Source organism: Hemitrygon akajei, unplaced genomic scaffold, assembly GCF_048418815.1.
Source record: "Hemitrygon akajei unplaced genomic scaffold, sHemAka1.3 Scf000035, whole genome shotgun sequence".
Lineage (NCBI taxonomy): Eukaryota > Metazoa > Chordata > Chondrichthyes > Myliobatiformes > Dasyatidae > Hemitrygon > Hemitrygon akajei.
The window spans coordinates 12,844,437-12,856,154 of NW_027331921.1; positions in this window are offsets into that span (position 1 = coordinate 12,844,437).

Sequence of the window (11,718 nt, forward strand, 5' to 3'; positions counted from 1 at the left end):
CTCTCGACGTGGTGCCAAAGCGTCCCACACTGTGACGTTCACACGTCCCTCACTGTGACGTTCACACGTCCCGCACTGTGACGCCGATACGTCGATCTCTTTGAACCCGACTCATCTCTTCTCATAACAGCAAAAGCCACTCCACCGAAACACCGACATAACCCTCACCGTCACAAAGACACATCCCTCACTGTGACACCGAGAAGCCCCTCAGAGCGTCATCCACTCAGTCCTCACCGTGAGAACAACACTACACTGACTGTGAAACCGACACATCAGCCGTGACCAGAACAGATCCTTCCCCGTGACACAGACACACCCTTCACAGTGACATCGACATTTTTCCACTGTCACACCAATACAGTATGTCACCGACGAGTGCCTCACTGTAACACCGTCAAACCTCGAACTGTGACCCCGACGTATCTCTCACCGTGACATAGAGATACACCGCGATGTGACCTGGTACACCTCTCACATGGACCCAGAAACACCTATCACAGTGAGAGCAACACGTCTCTCACTGAAACACCGACTCGGTGTGACAGGGAATCAAATATCACCGCGATACTGATGCAGCTCCCATCGTGACAACAAAACCTCATTGGTCAGCTGATATACCCCTCAACGTGTCCCTGACACGTAGCTCACGGTAGCGCCGACGCCCCTCACTGGGTCACCAACACTCCCCTCACTGTAACACCCTTACGGTTACACTGACAGACCACTCTCCGTGACCCGCTCAGTAGCGTGACGCTGACACACTATAAACACCAAACATCCTTCACCATCTCAGATCACCTCTGGCCGAAACTACAAAGACCTTTGGGAAGAAATTTAGAAAATGAACAGGACCCATCACCACTCCATCAGTTAAGATATGTGACATTTCCCACACGGATCTCTCCCAGAGAACCTGTCTCAAGGCGACTCCGAAACACACCTCATAGTGACACTGACACGCCCTTCACCGTGACACTGAGACACCACCGACACCTACAGGCTCCTCAACGTGACCCGCCCGGCTCCGCACCGTGACATGGACTCACACGTCACTGCAACACCCCCACAAAGACAGTATCGCCCCTCAACATAACACCGATGCACCGCTCACTGAGATAATTACCCACACCTCACCCTGACACAGGCAAACCCTCACCGTGATAGCGACATCTAAATTCACAATGACACTGAGTTAGTCCTCTCCATCACACCGACACACACCTCAGCGTGGCAATCTCACACACGCCGTGGTCATGACATGCCTGTCACTGTGACACAGACACTCTCCTCTCAATGAGACCAGCACCCACACATTACACAGATACTCCACCCGCCGTGACACTACCAATCCCCCTCTTTGACATTTCACTCGCCTTGACATCGACTTTTTTTTTCCACTGCCACACCAATACACCGGACACTATGACATCGACGACACTGCGACAACAACAAAATCCTCGCACTGTGACCCCGACATATCTCTCACCGTGACATAGAGATACACCGCGATGAGACCCGGTACACCTCTCACATGGACCCAGAAACACCTGTCACAATGACAGCAACTCGACTCTGACTGAAACACCGACTCACTGTGATAGTGAATCAACCATCACCGCGATACTGACGCAGCTCCAATCGTGACACCAACAAAAACCTCGCTGGTTCCCTGATATACCCCTTAGCGTGACCCAGACACGTACCTCACGGGGGCGCCGACGCCCCTCACTGTGCCACCAGCACACCTTGCGCTATAATACCCACATCGTGGCACTTACTCCGCACTCTCCGTGACCCGCTCAGCAGCTTGACCCTGACACACTGCAAACGCCAAACATCCGTCACCATCTCAGATCACCTCTGACCGAAACTGCAAACTCCTTTGGGAAGAATATCAGGAGATTAAAGGGACCGAACGCCAATGTCGACTACGAGTCCATGAGTTAAACTCAACTGCTGAATCCACTATATCTGAGATTTCCCGGCCGGATCTCTCGCAGAGAACCTATCTCAAGGCGACTCCGAATCACATCTCACAGTGACAGCGACACGCCCTTCACCGTGACACTGAGACGCCACTGACACCTACAGGCTCCTCAACGTGACCCGCCCAGCTCCGCACCGTGACATGGACACACACGTCACTGCAACACCCCCACAGAGACATTAGCGCCCCTCAACATAACACCGTTCACTGAGGCAATTACCGAACACTGCGCCGGTCTCTGAAGCAATTACCCACATCTCACAATGACTCAGGCAAATCCCTTAGCATGATGCCGATACCTAAATTCAAAATGACACCGACATACTCCTCTTCATCACACGGACACACACCTCAGCGTGATAACCGGACACACACCGTTGCCATGACATGCCTCTCACAGAGACACAAACACAGTCCTCTCAATGAGACCAGCACCCACACATTACACAGACCCCTCACTCTGACATTTCCCTCCACTTCATTGTGACCCGGCACACCTCTCGCCGGGGCACAGAAACTCCTATCACAGTGACACCGACACGTCCCTCACAGCAACTCGGACATGCCCCGCGCTGAGACAGGGAAATTATCATCGCCACGATACTGACACAGACCCCACTGTAACGACAGCAAAACCTTCACCAGCGCATTGATAACCCCTCGGCGTGACACAGACACGCCTCTCAAGATGGCGCCGACGTCTCTGCCTGTGCCACCAGCACATCCTTCACTGTGACACCCTTCACCGTGACACTGACACAACACTCTCTGTGACCCTTCAGTAGCGAGACGCTGACTCACGTGTCACTGTAAACGCTAAACATCCTTCACCATCTCTCTCAGTATCACAGATTCGTCAGTCAGGGATCCCCTCCGACCAAAACTACCATGAGTTAAACTCAACCCTTCAATCCAAACTTTCTGAGCTCAACTCTAATCTGTCAATTCTTAATCGAATGCACAGCGATCTCCATCACCAGTTCACAGAGATCGAAACGAAGTACAGATCTGTCAATGAAACCAAGGCTCAAATCTGTGAATTGTTGACCAGCAGAAGAGGTGAGACATCATCCGCCAACTTCACCCGCTCCTCATCACAGGGCAGGCATGGAGAGAGGAAGCGTCACTCTGCTTGACATTGGGAGAGTGTGAAGAGATGTTATGGAGGGTGATTCACTCTGTGTTTGACCCAGTGAGTGTGTGATGGGGCTGCGTGGAGGAAGTTTCACTCTGTCACTGAATACAGGAGAGTGTGATGGGACGTTGTGGAGGTGGATTCACTCTGTGTCTGACGACGGGATTGTGAGACGTAACATTACAGCTTCACTCTGTGTCTCACTCCGGAAATGTCTGATGGGACGGTATGGATCCAGCTTCAGTCTGTGTCTGACAGCGGGATTGTGTGATGGGACAGTGCCCAGGGGAATTCTCCCCATGACTGACCCCTGAAGGGTGTGATGGAACCGTGGAGAGAGAGTTTCACTCTGTTTCACGAAGTGTGTGACGGGACGGTGAGCGGGGGCTTCATTCTGTGTCTGAATCCGGAGTGTGTGAAAGGATCGGTGAGAGAGAGAGAGAGTTTCAGTCTGTTTTTGAGTCCCGGAGTGAGTGACGGGACGGTGCAGCGGGGGCTTCATTCTGTGTCTGAATCCGGGAGTGTGTGAAAGGATCGGTGAGAAAGAGAGTTTCAGTCTGTTTCTGAGTCCCGGAGTGAGTGATGGGACGGTGCAGCGGGGGCTTCATTCTGTGTCTGAATCCGGGAGTGTGTGATGGGACGGTGTGGAGAGATTTTCACTCTGTGTCTGACACCGGGATTGTGTGATGGGACAGTTTAGAAGGATTTTCACTCTGTGTCTGACACCGGGAGTGTGTGATGGGACGGTTTGGAGGGATTTTCACTCTGTGTCTGACACCGGGACTGTGTGATGGGACGGTGTGGAGGGAGATTCACTCTGTGTCTGACCGTGGGAGTGTGTGATGGGACGGTGTGGAGGGATTTTCACTCTGTGTCTGACACCGGGACTGTGTGATGGGACGGTGTGGAGATAGAATCACTCTGTGTCTGACACCGGGAGTGTGTGATGGGACGGTGTGGAGGGAGATTCACTCTGTGTCTGACACCGGGAGTGTGTGATGGGACGGTTTGGAGAGATTTTCACTCTGTGTCTGACACCGGGACTGTGTGATGGGACGGTCTGGAGGATTTCCACTCTGTGTCTGACACCGGGACTGTGTCATGGGACGGTGTGGAGGGAGATTCACTCTGTGTCTGACCGTGGGAGTGTGTGATGGGACGGTGTGGAGGGATTTTCACTCTGTGTCTGACACCGGGAGTGTGTGATGCGACGATTTGGAGGGAGATTCACTCTGTGTCTGACAGCGGGAGTGTGTGATGGGACGGTGTGGAGAGATTTTCACTCTGTGTCTGACACCGGGACTGTGTGATGGGACGGTGTAGAGGGAATTTCACTCTGTGTCTGACACCTGGAGTGTGTGATGGGACGGTTTGGAAGGAGATTCACTCTGTGTCTGACACCGGGAGTGTGTAATGGGACGGTGTGGAGGAAGATTCACTCTGTGTTTTACTCCGGGTATCTGTGATGGGACGTTGTGGAGTGAGATTCACTCTGTGTCTCACTCCGGGTATCTGTGATGGGACAGTGTGGAGGGAGATTCACTCTGTGTCTCACTCCGGGAATCTGTGATGGGACGGTGTGGAGGGAGATTCACTCAGAGTCTGACACCGGGTATGTGTGATGGGACAGTGTGGAGGGATTTTCACTCTGTGTCTGACTCCGTGAGTGTGTGATGGGACGGTGTGGAGGGATTTTCACTCTGCGTCTGACACCGGGTGTGTATGACGGGACGGTGTGGAGGGATTTTCACTCTGTATCTGACCCCGGGAGTGTGTGATGGGACGTTGTGCTGGGAGATAGATTGATAGATAGATAGATAGATACTTTATTCATCCCCATGGGGAAATTCAACTTTTTTTTCCAATGTCCCATACACTTGTTGTAGCAAAACTAATTACATACAATACTTAACTCAGTAAAAAAAAATATGATATGCATCTAAATCACTATCTCAAAAAGCATTAATAATAGCTTTTAAAAAGTTCTTAAGTCCTGGCGGTAGAATTGTAAAGCCTAATGGCATTGGGGAGTATTGACCTCTTCATCCTGTCTGAGGAGCATTGCATCGATAGTAACCTGTCGCTGAAACTGCTTCTCTGTCTCTGGATGGTGCTATGTAGAGGATGTTCAGAGTTATCCATAATTGACCGTAGCCTACTCAGCGCCCTTCGCTCAGATACCGATGTTAAACTCTCCAGTACTTTGCCCACGACAGAGCCCGCCTTCCTTACCAGCTTATTAAGACGTGAGGCGTCCCTCTTCTTAATGCTTCCTCCCCAACACGCCACCACAAAGAAGAGGGCGCTCTCCACAACTGACCTATAGAACATCTTCAGCATCTCACTACAGACATTGAATGACGCCAACCTTCTTAGGAAGTACAGTCGACTCTGTGCCTTCCTGCACAAGGCATCTGTGTTGGCAGTCCAGTCTAGCTTCTCGTCTAACTGTACTCCCAGATACTTGTAGTTCTTAACCTGCTCCACACATTCTCCATTAATGATCACTGGCTCCATATGAGGCCTAGATCTCCTAAAGTCCACCACCATCTCCTTGTTCTTGGTGATATTGAGACGCAGGTAGTTTGAGTTGCACCATATCACAAAGTCCTGTATCAGTTTCCTATACTCCTCCTCCTGTCCATTCCTGACACACCCCACTATGGCCGTGTCATCAGCGAACTTTTGCACATGGCAGGACTCCGAGTTATATTGGAAGTCTGATGTGTACAGGGTGAACAGGACCGGAGAGAGTACGGTTCCCTGCGGCGCCCCTGTGCTGCTTACCACCGTATCAGACCTACAGTCTCCCAACCGCACATACTGAGGTCTACCTCTCAAGTAGTCCACTATCCAATCCACCATGTGAGAGTCTACTCCCATCTCCGTTAGTTTGTGCCTTAAGATCTTGGGCTGGATGGTGTTAAAGGCACTAGAGAAGTCAAGGAATGTAATCCTCACAGCACAATTGACCCCATCTAGGTGAGAGAGTGATTTGTGCAGCAAATACGTGATAGCATCCTCCACTCCCACCTTCTCCTTATACGCAAACTGAAGAGGATCCTGGGCGTGCCTGGTTTGTGGCCTCAGATTCTGTATTATCAGCCGCTCCATGGTCTTCATCACGTGCGACGTCAAGGCAACAGGTCTGAAGTCATTCAACTCCTTTGGTTGTGGTTTCTTCGGTACCGGGACAATACAGGATGTTTTCCACTGTCTGGGAACTCTTTTCTGCTCCAGGCTCATGTTGAAGATGCGCTGTAGTGGTTCTCCCAGCTCAGTCGCACAGGCCCTCAGTAATCACTCTGATTACTCTGATTCACTCTGTATCTGACTGCGGGAGTGTGTGATGGGACGGTGAGGAGGGAGATTCACTCTGTATCTAACCACGGGAGTGTGTGATGGGACGGTATGGAGGGAATTTCACTCTGTGTCTGACCGCGGAACTGTGCGATGGGACGGTGTGGAGGAAGATTCACTCTGTGTCTGACCCCGGGAGTGTATGATGGGACGTTGTGCTGGGAGATTCACATTTCTTGTTCCTGATTTTCAGAGCAAGCGTGTTCCCAGGGCAGAAATCAAGACCGATGTTATTTCATATCCGCGTTGGCAACAACTTGCCATGGAGCGAAGGAATATTGTTCAAAAAATGATGCATTGTTGCTGGAAATAAATTCAAAGGAAGAGCAGGTATGTGTCACACCGAGAGAGGAGATATCCACAACAATCACAAACTCCCAAAATCAAGCACAGAGTGAATCTCTCTCCACACCGTCCCATCATACACTCCCGGGGTCAGACACAGTGAAGCTCCATCCACACCGTCCCATCACACTCTGCCAGGGTCAGACACAGAGTGAAGCTCCGTCAATACTGACCCTTCACACCATCCCAGCGTCAGACACACATTGAAATTTCCTCTCTCTCTCTCTCTCTCTCTCTCTCTCTCTCTCTCTCTCTCTCTCTCTCTCTCTCTCTCTCTCTCTCTCTCTCTCTCTCTCTCTCTCTCTCTCTCTCTCTCTCTCTCTCTCTCTCTCTCTCTCTCTCTCTCTCTCTCTCATCCCACCCCCAGAGTCCCCGTATTAGGCATTGAGAGAGGCTCCTTCTTGCCAGGATTTTTCCTTCTTTTTCTATCTTTCGCAGGATTTTGTTTCCAACGCACTCGGCGATGAAGACAGAACAAATTGGATTGGAAAATGCGAAGACGGGTGAGACTCGGATTTTTACTGGCTTTGGACTGAGTCATTAAATAGTTTGGAGACCCTCTGGGGCTGTGGAAAGTGTCTGGGTCACGGTCGTGGATTAGATTCTGACACAGCGCTATTGGCGAGAGTGTGGGACAATGGCGTTAGTTTGGAGCGCGATCCGGGTCTGTCGGGACAGCGGGTGTCACGATCGTAGATTAGAATGTGACATAGGGCTCTGGTGATAAAGTGTGTCAGGGGGATTTGTTTGGAGACACACTGGTCTGTGGGATGTGAGGGGCTCACGATCGTAGATTATATTCTGACAGAGGGATTTGGGGCAGGTGCGTTAGTTTGGGGAGTGATACAGCCTGTGGGTATAAAGTGGGTTAGGGGGATTAATTTGGAGACCGACACGGGGCTGTGTGGTTAGTGCGATGCAGTGGGATTAGATTGGTGACTCTCTGGGGTGTCCGCCTGGAGCTGATTTGACCCTGTTGAAATTGTTTTTACCTTTTTTGTTAGGGAAGAGGCTTCTAGTATTATTCACAAGTATTCCAGTGGAAAGTCGGTCTGCGTTAAATGCGACTCTGACGGATGGAGGGCCCATTGCAAAGGTCAACACCGTTTTATCTGCGAGAAGTCTGCACATTGGTGCACAGATATTCTTGAAAAAATCCAGGATCTCTGTCAACAGCCCGTAGGGCCAAACTGAATCACATTACAATCCATTTTCCTGCCCCGACTCTCTTCCCCACTCTTATCCACCTCATCCTCACATTCCCTCTTCACCGACTATGTCCCTCCCCCAACCATTCCCTCCACTACTCGCATTCACCAACACTCTCCTACATTCCTCTTTCCCCGTCAATCTCTTTCTTTCCAGCCATCCCTTCTACTGTTCTCACCTCCCCCCCACCCCGCGCACCGTTCTCCACCCCTCCTTCTCTTTTATCTCTCTCCCTCCTCTCCACCCATTCTCCTCTGCACTTTGGGTCACAGATTCCCGATCTCGGGGTAAAAGACTGTGTGCATTCACTCAAACTATGCCCCTCGAGGTTTTACACACCTCTATAACGTCACCCGTGTTCCCCAAAGAATAAACTTCTCACGCCAGCCCGGTCTCCACAGCTCAGCCACTCGAAACCCGGCAACATCCTCACAAATCTCCCTCTGCGCCCTTTCCAGCTGTACTGTCCTACAGCAGGGCGACCAGAACCGACACAGTACTCCAGGCGTGGCCTCAACAGTGTTGTACAACTGCAATGTGACCTCCCGACTCCTGTACTCAGTGAAGACCAGCGTGCCACATGTCCTGTCTGTCTGTATCGCGTGTTTGCAACCGGAATCGCTATCTGATTTATTGTCTGTGACTTATATCACCTGAGAGTGATCATTTGTACAATCAGTACTGAGCAAAGACGAAAATTTAATGTAAGTTCCAAAAATTCATAAATAAAGCAAATAGGGGAATATCGAGGGTGCTCATTGAATCAGGAAGCATTTAGTAATCAGATGTTGGAAGATAAGTAACTTGTTTTAAATCGTTGAGTGCGGGTCGTCAAGCTCCTGTACCTCCTCTCCGATTTACGAATGATGACAAGACATTTCCCGGGTGGTGAGGGTCCTCAGTAATAGATGAGGTCCCTCTTGAAGTTTTCCTTGATGGAGGGGAGGGTTTTGCCTACGATGGAGTTGGCTGAGTCTGGAACCCTCTGCAGCCTCTGGCGACCCTGTGCGTTGCAGCCTCCACACCAGGCGGCGATGCGACAAGTCAGAATACTCTCCGCCGTACATCCGGAGAAACTCGCGAGTTTTCAATGACGGATCACATCTCCTCACCCTCCTGACATTGTAATCTCTTCTGTCAAGAAACAGACATGGACGGTGGTGAAGGTACGTGCAGAATCCGGGCTAGAATACATTCAGACTCAGATTAGAAATAACCAAGTCTAGAGTAAATAAATCCAAAGCGGAAATCAAACTCCTACGGTTGAGCACTGAGTGTTTAACACGAGTCTTTTAGCTGCAGACATTTCACAAAGGAATGAGGTAGGCAATAACCGGCAGTCTGATTCTTATGTGGAAAGTAACAGCTCTCCATACTCCGGGGAATGGGAGTGCCGAACTTTGATGGACGTTCTCTTGTAGGTTAAACAGCATGCTGTTCCAGAAAGCCATCACGGCTGCAGTCTATAAAGTCCTACTCAAGAATGATTCGAACAAATCGATTGTGCAAGATAAAGTTCCCCATGATTACTACTGTTCCATTCTTACATGCCTCAGATATTCCTCTGTTTCCTGCCTGTGACACTGTAATGATATTATTCGCTGTTCCACTGACAACTCACACCAGTGAATCTTTCCATTTACTATTCGTTATCTCTACCCAGATGGATTCGACATTCTGCTCCTTAGATCTTATCTCGTCTCTCACAATCGTCCTGACCTCATCCTGAATGAAAAGCGCTACCGGAACACCTTGACCTTCCTGCCTGTCCTTCTGTATTACCTGATATACTTGTACATTTAATTTGCAAGCTTCTCCACCATTCAGGCAGTCCTTACACTCATTGTGCTTTTAAAATAATGTCATCCTTTTGTTTATAATTTTCTTCGCTTCATTTCACTCCACTCCTACGCTTCACTTTTATACCGTTTGATTTTCCTTCGTCTTTATCTACTCTTTTCTCTTTTACTGTCTCCACACTCCGCCAATCTGTTTTATTTCCATCCCCTACTATTTAGTTTAAATCCACAGCCCTCGTTATGCGACTCGCTGGGATCCAGGTCCCATCACGGTTCAGGTGTAGCCCGTCCCATTGGAACAGCTCCCTCTTTCCGCAATACTGGTGGCAATTTCTCATGAATTTATACCCACTTCTCTCAAACCAGTTCTTGAGTCATGCATTTACGAGGGGTGATTGATGGCCTAAAGTAGAAGGAGATGAGTTATTAACTTCAAACTTTCTGCCTTTTCACTCAAAGCTTTGAATTGCACGCGCATGTAACGAGAGCTGAATAACTCATCTCCCTCTACCTTAGATCACGAAGTTATCAATCGCCCCTGGTGTGGACCAGCTCTGCGAAGAAGGCATCCATATGCTCCAGGACCGCTGGACGAAGCGTGTGCATGCAGCAGGGGACTAAGTTTAAAAATTAATGTGCTAGGTTTTCTAATATTGACTCCTTCTAGGCCAAGAACTTAACAATCACCCATCGTAAGTCTCAGAACTTCTTTACCCTATGCTTATTTTCACGTGGTTCAGGCAGTTCTAGTTATTGTTTCTGCTTTTCCAGTTAGGCCCCAGCTGCTCGAATCCCTTCAGCAGAACCTACTTCCTTGATCGACGTCTGTTATAAATATATCTTAAACATAACCAGTGGCTTGGCTTCCACCGTCGCCTGCAGCTGCAAATTCCAGAAATTCACTCCTCTCTAGCTGAAGAAATCCCTCCTAATCTCACTACTGGATACTGGCAGTTTGTGGGCGGGGGTTCACCTAACAGATGAAAGTTACGGTGGTCCGGTCTCTGGCAGTGAGTCAGGATTCTTAAGTGTGACGGTGAACAGCTAAAAGTCTCCTAACTGAAAAGGTAGGATTGGATTCATACTTAACTCTGAGATGCAGAAACATAAGTCACAGTTATCAGTACCACAATGGAATTAAGGGAATTACAGATGCATGAGAGAGGAGCTTGGACAGGTGGATTGGAGGGGGCTACTGGGGGCGATCACGGCAAAACAGAAATGGCTGGAGCTTCTGGGAATAGTACACAAGGCGCAAGATAGATATGCCCGACAGAAGGAGAAGTTCTCATATGGCAGGGTTAGCCACCGCGGCTGACGATGGAAGTTAAGGACCGCATTAAAGCCGATGGAAGGATCTCTAAGGTAGTAAAAGTGTGTGGGAAGGTGGATAATGGAAAAGTTTTCAAAAGCGGCCTTAACTCAGAGGCTGCGAAAATATCAGTGTCTATTATTATGGCTAAGTTATGGAGTCTAAGGAATGATCAAGTAAATCAAAGTCAGCATAGTTTCTGTGAATACAGATCTTGCCGGACAAGCCTGTTAGAGTTCTCAGAGGGAGTAACAAACCGAGTGAACAAGGAGAGGCAGTGGATGTCACTGTGAGTGTCTGTGAGTGTGAATCTTGCCGGACAAGCCTGTTAGAGTTCTCAGAGGGGGTAACAAACCGACTGAGCAAGGAGAGGCAGTGGATGTCACTGTGAGTGTCTGTGAGTGTGGATCTTGCCGGACAAGCCTGTTAGAGTTTCCAGAGGGAGTAACAAACCGAGTGGACACAGGAGAGGCAGTGGATGTCACTATGAGTGTCTGTGAGTGTGAATCTTGCCGCACAAGCCTGTTAGAGTTCTCAGAGGGAGTAACAAACCGAGTGGACACAGGAG